This window comes from Rhinopithecus roxellana, unplaced genomic scaffold (assembly GCF_007565055.1).
Source record: "Rhinopithecus roxellana isolate Shanxi Qingling unplaced genomic scaffold, ASM756505v1 contig4348, whole genome shotgun sequence".
Lineage (NCBI taxonomy): Eukaryota > Metazoa > Chordata > Mammalia > Primates > Cercopithecidae > Rhinopithecus > Rhinopithecus roxellana.
The window spans coordinates 1,908-10,962 of NW_022143208.1; the positions used below are offsets into that span (position 1 = coordinate 1,908).

The 9,055-nt window shown below is 39.9% G+C and overlaps 1 pseudogene; it reads right to left on the bottom strand.

Moving 5' to 3' along the window:
* Positions 1–4,430: 4,430 nt before the first annotated feature.
* Positions 4,431–4,682, bottom strand: LOC104662212 (annotated as a pseudogene).
* Positions 4,683–9,055: the final 4,373 nt, after the last annotated feature.

Consider the following 9,055-nt stretch of genomic DNA (forward strand, 5'->3'; position numbering starts at 1 on the left):
TACATTTGTCACACGTGATCAACCTACATTGACACAAAGTCTATCAATTACATTAGGGCTTACTCTTGGTGTTACCCACCCTGTGGGTTTGGACAAATGTATGATGACATGGATCCACCATTATAGCACAGAATATTGCATTGGCCTAAAAATCCTCTGTGGTCTGCCTGTTCATCCATCCCTTCCTTCTGCCTCCTGGAAACCACTGATCTATTTACTGTCTCGAGAGTTTGCCTTTTCAAGAATGTCATATAGATGAAATCACATAGCATGTGACCTTTTCAAATTGCCTTCTTTCACTTCATATACATTTACGTTTCCTCCATATGTTTTCATGGCTTGATAGCTCCTTTCCTTTCTTTTTTCTTTTTTTTCTTTTTGAAATGGAGTCTTATTCTGTCGCCCAGGCTGGAGTGCAGTGGTGCGATCTCAGCTCACTGAAACCTCCGCCTCCCAGGTTCAAGGGATTCTTGTGCCTCAGCCTCCCGAGTAGCTGCAATTACAGGTGCGCACCACTGTGCCTGGGTAATTTTTGTATTTTCGGTAGAGACGGGGTTTCACCATGTTGGCCAAGCTGGTTGGCCAGGCTGGTCACAAACTCCTGACCTTAAGTAATCTGCCTGCCCTGGCCTCCCAAAGTGTTGGAATTACAGGCATGAGCCACTGCACCTGACCAGCTAGCTCCTTTCTTGTTAGCACTGAATATTATTCGCTCTCTGGATGTACCACAGTGTATTTATCTATTTACCTACTGAGGACATCTTCACTGCCTCCATGTTTTGACAGCTAAAAATAAAGCTGCTATAAACATTTATGTGCAGGTTTTTGTGTGGACATAAGTTTTCAACTCCTTTGGGTAAATACCAAGGGGTGTGATTGCTGCATCATATGGTAAGAGAAACCTTAGTTTTATAAGAAACTGCCAAACTGCCTTTCATACTGGCTGTACCATTTTGCATTCCCACCAGCAATGAATGAGAGTTCCTATCACTCCACATCCTCACCAGCATTTGGTGTTGACAGTGTTCTGAACTTTGGTCATTCTAATAGGTGTGCAGTGGTATCTCATTATTGTTTTAATTTACATTTCCCTGGTGACATGTGATGTGGAGCATCTTTTCATATGCTTATTTGCCATCTGTGTATCTTTTTTGGTGAGGCATCTGTTCAGGTCTTTTGCCCATTTTTAAATTGGGCTGTTTGTTTTCTTATTGCTGAGTTTTAAGAATTCTTTATGTATTTTGAATAACAGTCCTTTATCAGGTAAGTATTTTGCAAATATTTCCTCCTAGTGTATGGCTTGTCTTTTCCTTCTCTTGGCATGTCTTTTTCAGAGCAGAAAATTTTAATTTTAATGAAGTCCAGCTTATCAATTCTTATTTTCATGGATCATGTCTTAGGTGTTGTATCTAAAAAGTCATCATAAAACCTTCAGTCATCCAGATTTTCTCCTATGTTACTGTCTAGGAGTTGCATAGTTTTGCATTTTACATTCAGGTCTATGATCCTTTTTGAGTTAATTTTTGTGAAGAGTATAAAGTCTGTGTCTAGAATCATTTTATTTTTTTGGATGTAGATGTCTAGTTATTCCAGCAGCATTTGTTGAAAAGATTATCTTTGTTCTATTGTATCACCTTTGCTCCTTTGTCAAAGATCAATTGACTGTATTTATGTGGATCTATTTTGTTCCATTGATCTATTTGTCTATCATTTTGCCAATACCACACACTCTTTACTTTTTCATTTTATTTAATATTTTTTATTTTAATTTTAATTAATTAATTAATTTTTTAAGAGACAAGGTCTCACTCTGTTTCTCAGGCTGGAGTACAGTGGCATGATCACTGCAGCCTTGACCTCTTGTTCTCAGGTGATCCTCCCCTTCTGCCTCCTGAGTAGCAAGCAGGACTACAGACATGCACCATCACCCCTGGCTACTTTAACACTACATTCTTGATTACTACAGTTCTGTAGTAAGTCTTGAAGTTGAGAGAGTCAGTCCTCCTAACTTTGTTCTCTCCTTCAATATTGTGTTGGCTGTTGCATGTCTTTTGCTTTGCTATATAAATATTAGAATCAGTTTGTTGATATTCAAAAATAACTTGCTGATATTTTGATGGGGGATTGCATTAACTCTTTAAGTCAAGTTGTAAAGAACTGACATCATGACAATATTGAGTCTTCCTGTTGGTAAATATGGATATCTCTCCATTTATTTAGTTTCTCTTTGGTATCTTTCATGAGAGTTTTGTAGTTTTCCTTACATAAGACTTATACATGTTTTCTTAGATTGGTACCTGATTATTTTACTTCTGGGGTGCTAATGTAGATGGTACTATATAATATGTTTTAATTTTAAATTTCAAAAAAAAAAAGGCTGGGTACGGTGGCTTACACCTATAATCCCCACACTTTGGGAGGCTGAGGCGAGTGGATCACCTGAGGTCAGGAGTTCAAGACCAACCTGGCCAATATGATGAAACCCTGTCTCTACTAAAAATACAAAAATTAGCTGGCCATAGAGGCGGGCGCCTCTAATCCCAGTTACTCAGGAGGCTGAGGCAGGAGAATCGCTTGAACCCAGGAGGCAGAGGTTGCAGTAAGCTGAGATTGCGCCATTGTACTCCAGCCTGGGAGACCAGAGCAAAAGTCTGTCTCAAACACAACGAAACAAATTTCACTTGTTTATTGCTGGTATATAGAAAAACAACAGACTTTGTATATTAACATTGTATCCAACAACCTTTGTAAAATTACATATTAGATCCAGTTATTTGGTCGATGCTATTGGATTTCTACATGGATAATTGTGTCATCCATGAACAAAAACAGTTTATTTCTTTCTTCTCAATCAGTATACTTTTAGTACCTAAGTCTTGTCTTTTGCATCAGCTAGGACTTCCACTAGGGTATTGAAAAAGGAGTAGTCAGAGGAGACTTCCATTCCTTGTTTCCTGATCTTAGCAGGAAAGCTTCTAGTTTCATACCTTTAAGTATGAAGTAGCTGTAGTATTTTTATAGATGTTACTTATCAAGTTGATAAAGAACTCATTAATTTCTGTTAGATTTTGTCAAGTGCTTTTTCTGCATCTATTGGTCTGATTTTTCTCCTTTCTTTCTTTCTTTCTTTTCTTCTTTCTTTCTTTCTTCTTTCTTTCTTTCTTTTTTTCTTTCTTTTCTTTCTTTCTTTCTTTCTTTTTCTCTTTCTCTCTTTCTCTCTTTCTCTCTTTCTTTTTTTTTTCTTTTTTGAGACAGAGTCTTGTTCTGTCGCCCAGGCTGGAGTGCAGCGGCATGATCTCAGCTCACTGCAAGGTCCGCCTCCCAGGTTCACGCCATTCTCCTGCCTCAGCTTCCTGAGTAGCTGGGACTACAGGTGTGCACCACCACACCCAGCTAATTTTTGTATTTTTAGTAGCGACGGAGTTTTGCCATGTTAGCCAGGCTGGTCTTGAACTCCTGACCTTGTGATCTGCTCGCCTCAGCCTCCCAAGGTGCTGGGATTACAGGAGTGAGCCACCGCATTCAGCCGTGATTTTTCTTCTTTTGCCTGTTGATGTGATGGATTACATTGATTTTCAAATGTTGAACCAGTCTTGCATACCTGGGATAAATTCCATTTGCTTGCAGTGTATAATTTTAAAATGTATTTTGCATTCAAGTTGCCAAATTTTGTTGAGGATTGTTGAGGATTTTTTTCTTTTGTAGAAAATAAAGCTTTATTTCAAAGCTATCTGAAAACAGCAGTCAGGGGGCCACATTTACAAACTGTTAAGAAGGAGCATGCAGATACATGTCCATTTAGCAAGGTCTCAAGTCAGGAGTCTCACCAATTCCTGCCCAACACCTACTCAGTTTCCTCTTCAGGTTGAAACTAAAAAGTAGGCTTGAACATCCCAGTGATGTCTTAGTTATCTAAACATGCTCCAAGTTCAGGAAAGATGACATCTGGTCTCAACTTATTAAGGGATTTGCTTATTTTTAAAATATTTACATTGAGAATACAATGAAGTTAGTAGCTTTCTTCACATTTTCTTTTTTTTTTTTTTTTTTTTTTGAGATGGATCTCGCTCTGTCACCCAGGCTGGAGTGCAGTGGCATGATCTCAGCTCACTGCAAGCTCCACCTCCCGGGTTCAGGCCATTCTCCTGCTTCAGCCTCCTGAGTAGCTGGGATTACAGGCGCCCGCCACCGCGCCCGGCTAATTTTTTGTATTTTTAGTAGCGACAGGGTTTCCCATGTTGGCCAGGATGGTCTCAATCTCCTGATCTGGAGATTCACCCACCTCGGCCTCCCAAAATGCTGGGATTACAGGCGTGAGCCACCGCGCCTGGCCCACATTTTCATATTTTTTAAAAGAGCCACAGAAGTGTCATTCATGTTTTTTGCAGTTGGTTGTCTTCCTGTCTCCATTTATAAGAGATGGATTACATTCAATTACTCCTCACAACAGCCAACTGGAAGATTATTCCATTGCTTTTGAAAGATGATTCCATTATTTTTGAAGTACTGGTTGGGCTGGGATCTCCGATGGTAGCCAAATAAATGAGATTTCTATGTAACACATGCTGGCACTGGACGCACTCGTTCGCCCAGCCCTTGTTCTGATGCTCATTCTCCTCAAGGAGCCGCTGGATAGTCTCTTGATCGACTTCCACCTTGCCCCTCAGCCAGTCCACCGACATCCCGAGGAAGCTCCTGAACCACAGACCACCAAGCATCTCATTGTTGAGGATTTTTGCATCTATGTTCGTGAGAGATATTGGTCTGTTGTTTTCTCATAAATATGTCTTTGTCTAGTTTTGGCATTAAGGTATACTGGCCTCAGAATGAACTGGGAAGTATTCCCTTTGCTTCTATCTTCTGAAAGAGATTATAGAAAATCAGTGTAATTTCCACTTTAAATGTTTTGTTGAATTCACCTCTAAACCCATCTGAGCCTGGTGCTTTCTGTTTTGGAAAGTTACCAAGTATTGATTCAATTTTAAAATAAATATAAGCCTATTTAGATTATCTATTTCTTCTTGTATGAGTTTTGGCAGATTGTGTCTTTTAAGGAATTGGTCCATTGCATGTGGGTTATCAAATTAATGGGCATAGGGTTAGTTGTTCATAGCATTTCATTATTATCCTTTCATGTCCATGAAATATGAAATATGTCATTTTTGACATTAATAATGTGTGTTCTTTCTCTTTTTTTCTTAACTTGGCTAGAAACTTATCAATTTTATTGAACTTCTATTTTTTTTTTGAGATGGAGTCTCACTCTATCACTCAGGCTGGAGTGCAATGATGTGATCTTGGCTCACTGCAACCTCTGCCTCCTGGGTTCAAGTGATTCTCCTGCCTCGCCTCCTGAGTAGCTGATATTACAGGCATCTACCACCACCCCCAGCTAATTTTTGTATTTTTAGTAGAGACGAGGTTTCACCATGTTGGCCAGACTAGTCTCAAACTCCTGACTTCAAGTGATCTGCCCATCTCAGCCTCCCAAAGTGCTGGGATTATAGGCATGAGCCACCACGCCCAGCCTTACTGAACTTTTCAAAGCATTCGCTTGTGGTTTCATTGATTTTCTCTATTGATTTCTTGTTTTTCATTATAATTATTTTTTTCTTCTGCTTACTTTGGATTTAATTTTACTGTTTAATTAATACTCTACTTTCCTAAGATATCAGCTTATAATTATAGAGTTTTCTCCTTTTCTAAGATATGCATTCAATACTAATTATTTCTCTTTAAGCACTACTTTTACTGCATCTCACACATTTTGATAAGTTGCGTTTTCATTTTCATTTAGTTCAAAATATTTTAAAATTTCGTCTTAATTCGCTGACCCCTGTTTTACTTAGAAATGTGTTAATTTCCAAGTATTTTGGGATTTTTCCAGATAGCTTTCTGTTATTATTTCTAGTTTAATTTTGTTGTTGTCGGAAAACAGGCATTATCTGACTTCTGTTTTTAAAATTTTGTTGAGATACTATTTTATGGCCCAGAATCTGTCTATCTTGCTGGGTGTTTTATGTGAACTTGAGAAAAATGTGTAATCTGCTGTTGCTGGATGAAGTAGCCAATAATTGCCCTTGTGTCCAGTGAATTGATGGTGTTGTTGAATTCAACAATGTCCTCACTGATTTTCTGCTCGCTTAACCTATTTCTGATAGATTGGTGTTAAAGTCTCCAACTATAATAATGGATTAATCACTTCTCCTTGCAGTTCTGGTAGTTTTACTTCATGTGGTTTGCCTCTGTTGTTATGTGCAAAGTATGTTAAAGACGGTTATGTCTTCTTGGATAATTGCCCTCTTTATCATTATGTAGTGCCCTTCTTTATCCCTGAAAACTTTCCTTGCTGTGATGTCTGCTTTGTCTGAAACTAATATAGCGACTCTTGTTTTCTTTTGATTGGTATTAGCATGGTACATCTTTTTCCATCCATTCACTTTTTTTCTTGTTTTTAGATGGAGTCTCGCTCTGTTGCTTAGGTTGGAGTGCAGTGGGACGATCCTGGCTCACTGCAACCTCTGCCTCCCAGTTTCAAGTTATTCTTGTGCCTCAGCCTCCCGAATAGCTGGGATTACAAGCTTGAGCCACCACGCCTGGCTAATTTTCATATTTTTAGTAGAGATGGGGTTTCACCATGTTGGCCAGGCTGGTTTCGAACTCCTGACCTCAGGTGATCCATCCACCTCGGCGTTCCCAAAGTGCTGGGATTACAGGCATGAGCCACCATGCCTGGCCCATCTTTGAATTTTCTGTAATTTAAATACGGTATGCCAAGGTATTTTTCGTTTTGTTTTGTTTTGGTATTCATCCTGCTTGCTGTTCTCTGCTTCCTGGATCTGTGGTTTGGTATCTGATATTAATTTGGGGGAAATTCTCAGTCATTATTGTTTTAAATATTTCTTCTGTTCCTAGCTCTATTTCTTCTCCTTCTGGTATTACCATTATGTATATATTATACCTTTTGTGGTTTTCTCACAGTTCTTGAATATTCTGTGTTTTTTTTTTTTTTTTTTTTCAGTCTCTTTGTTTTCAGTTTCAGATTTCTACTGGGATGTTTTCAAGCTCAGAGATTCTTTTGTCAGGTGTGTCCAGCCTGCTAATAAGCCCATCAAATTTATTCCTAATTTCTGTTATAGTGCTTTTGATCTCTAGCTTTTCTTTTTGTTTTTTTGTTTTTCTTCTACTTTCCATCTCTCTGCTTACATTGTTCAGCTGTTCTTGTATGCTGTCTACTTTACCCATTAGATCCCTTAGCATATGAATCCTAGTTGTTTGAAATTCCTAATCTGATAATTCCAACATCTTGCCTGGTTTAGCTCTGATGCTTGCTCTGTCTCTTCAAACTGTGTTTTCTTTTAGTGTGGCTTGTAATTTTTTCTTGATCGCCAGGCGTGTTGTACTGAGTAAAAGGACCGGTGGTAAATAGGCCTTTAGTTTTGTGGTGGTAAGGTGTGGAGAGAGGAGAAGCATTCTATAGAACTATGATTAAGTTTCAGTCCTTTGGTGAGCCTGTGCCCCTGGACTGTGAACTTCACAAATACTTCAGCACCTTCCTCCTTAGGTGGGACAGGATGATTGGAGGGGGCTGGAGTTGGGTTGTCTCTTCCCAAGGTCAGTTAGGCTCTCATAGAACCCAAGAAGGATAGGCTCTGCTAAAATGGTTTCCCCTGAGGGCAGGTGATATTAAGAAAAGAATGGTGGCTGGGCATGAGTGTTCTCACCTGCAATTCTAGCATTTTGGGAGGCCGAGGTGGGAGGATTACTTGTGGTCAGGAGTTCCAGACCAACCCAGCCAACACGGTGAAACTCATCTCTACAAAAATCAGTGCTGGGCGTGGTGGCGTGTACCTGTACTCCCAGCTACTTGGGAGGCTGAGGCGGGAGAATCACTTGAACCCAGGAGGCAGAGGTTGCAGTAAGCCAAGATTGCACCACTGCACTCCAGCCTAGGCAACAGAGCAAGACTCTATCTTTTTTTTTTTTTTTTGAGACGGAGTCTCGCTCTGTCACCCAGGCTGGAGTGCAGTGGCGCGATCTCGGCTCACTGCAAGCTCCGCCTCCCAGGTTCACACCATCCTCCTGCCTCAGCCTCCTGAGTAGCTGGGACTACAGGCACCCGCCACCGCGCCGGCTAATTTTTTTTTTTTTTTTTTTTTTTTTTTTTTTGTATTTTTAGTAGAGACGGAGTTCACCGTGGTCTCGGTCTCCTGACCTTGTGATCCGCCCGCCTCGGCCTCCCAAGGTGCTGGGATTACAGGCGTGAGCCACCGCGCCCGGCCAAGACTCTATCTTAAATGTATAAATAAATATAAATAAATAGGAACATAATGGCTCTGGTGTGTTTCAGAATAGTTTCTTTCCTTCTTGCCTTGCCAGAAACACAAGGAGATTTTTCTCTACTGTTGAGTATGAGAGCCTAGTAGAACTGAACTCATGAAAGTGTGCCCCCGTCCTCAATGACTGGGTGTCCCTGGAGTTTTAACTCAGACTTGTCCACACTGAGCCTCCAGCAATTTGTCAATTACAGTTTAGATTTTCCTACCCCAGCACTGGTTCCCACAGAGGTTTTTACTCCAGTAAATTGTGATTCTCTGTGTCCATCTGTCTCTCCAAACAGAGTCACCTGTTTGCCCTGTGACCTCTCTTATGAACCTAAGAATTGTTGATTTTTCCACTTGGTCAGCTTTTTACTTCAGATGGAATAGTGACTTTCAATCTCCTTACATGCCAAATAGGAGACTAGAAGTTCAATGGTATTTTTTCTTTTCCATAGGGATATCCAGTTGTTCCAGCACCACTTGCTGGATAGACTATCCATTCTATTAGGTTGGTGCAAAGGTACTGCGGGATTTGCCATTACTTTTCATTACTTTTAAGTAACGGCAAAAACCAGAATTCCCTATGGACCAACTGGATACATTGAATTAGATTGGTATACTTATCAAAATCAATTAACCATATGTGTGTGTTTTGTATGTATGTATCTGGGTTCTATTATATTGCATTAATTTATATGTATCTTCACATCAACGCCACACTGCCTTGATTGCCT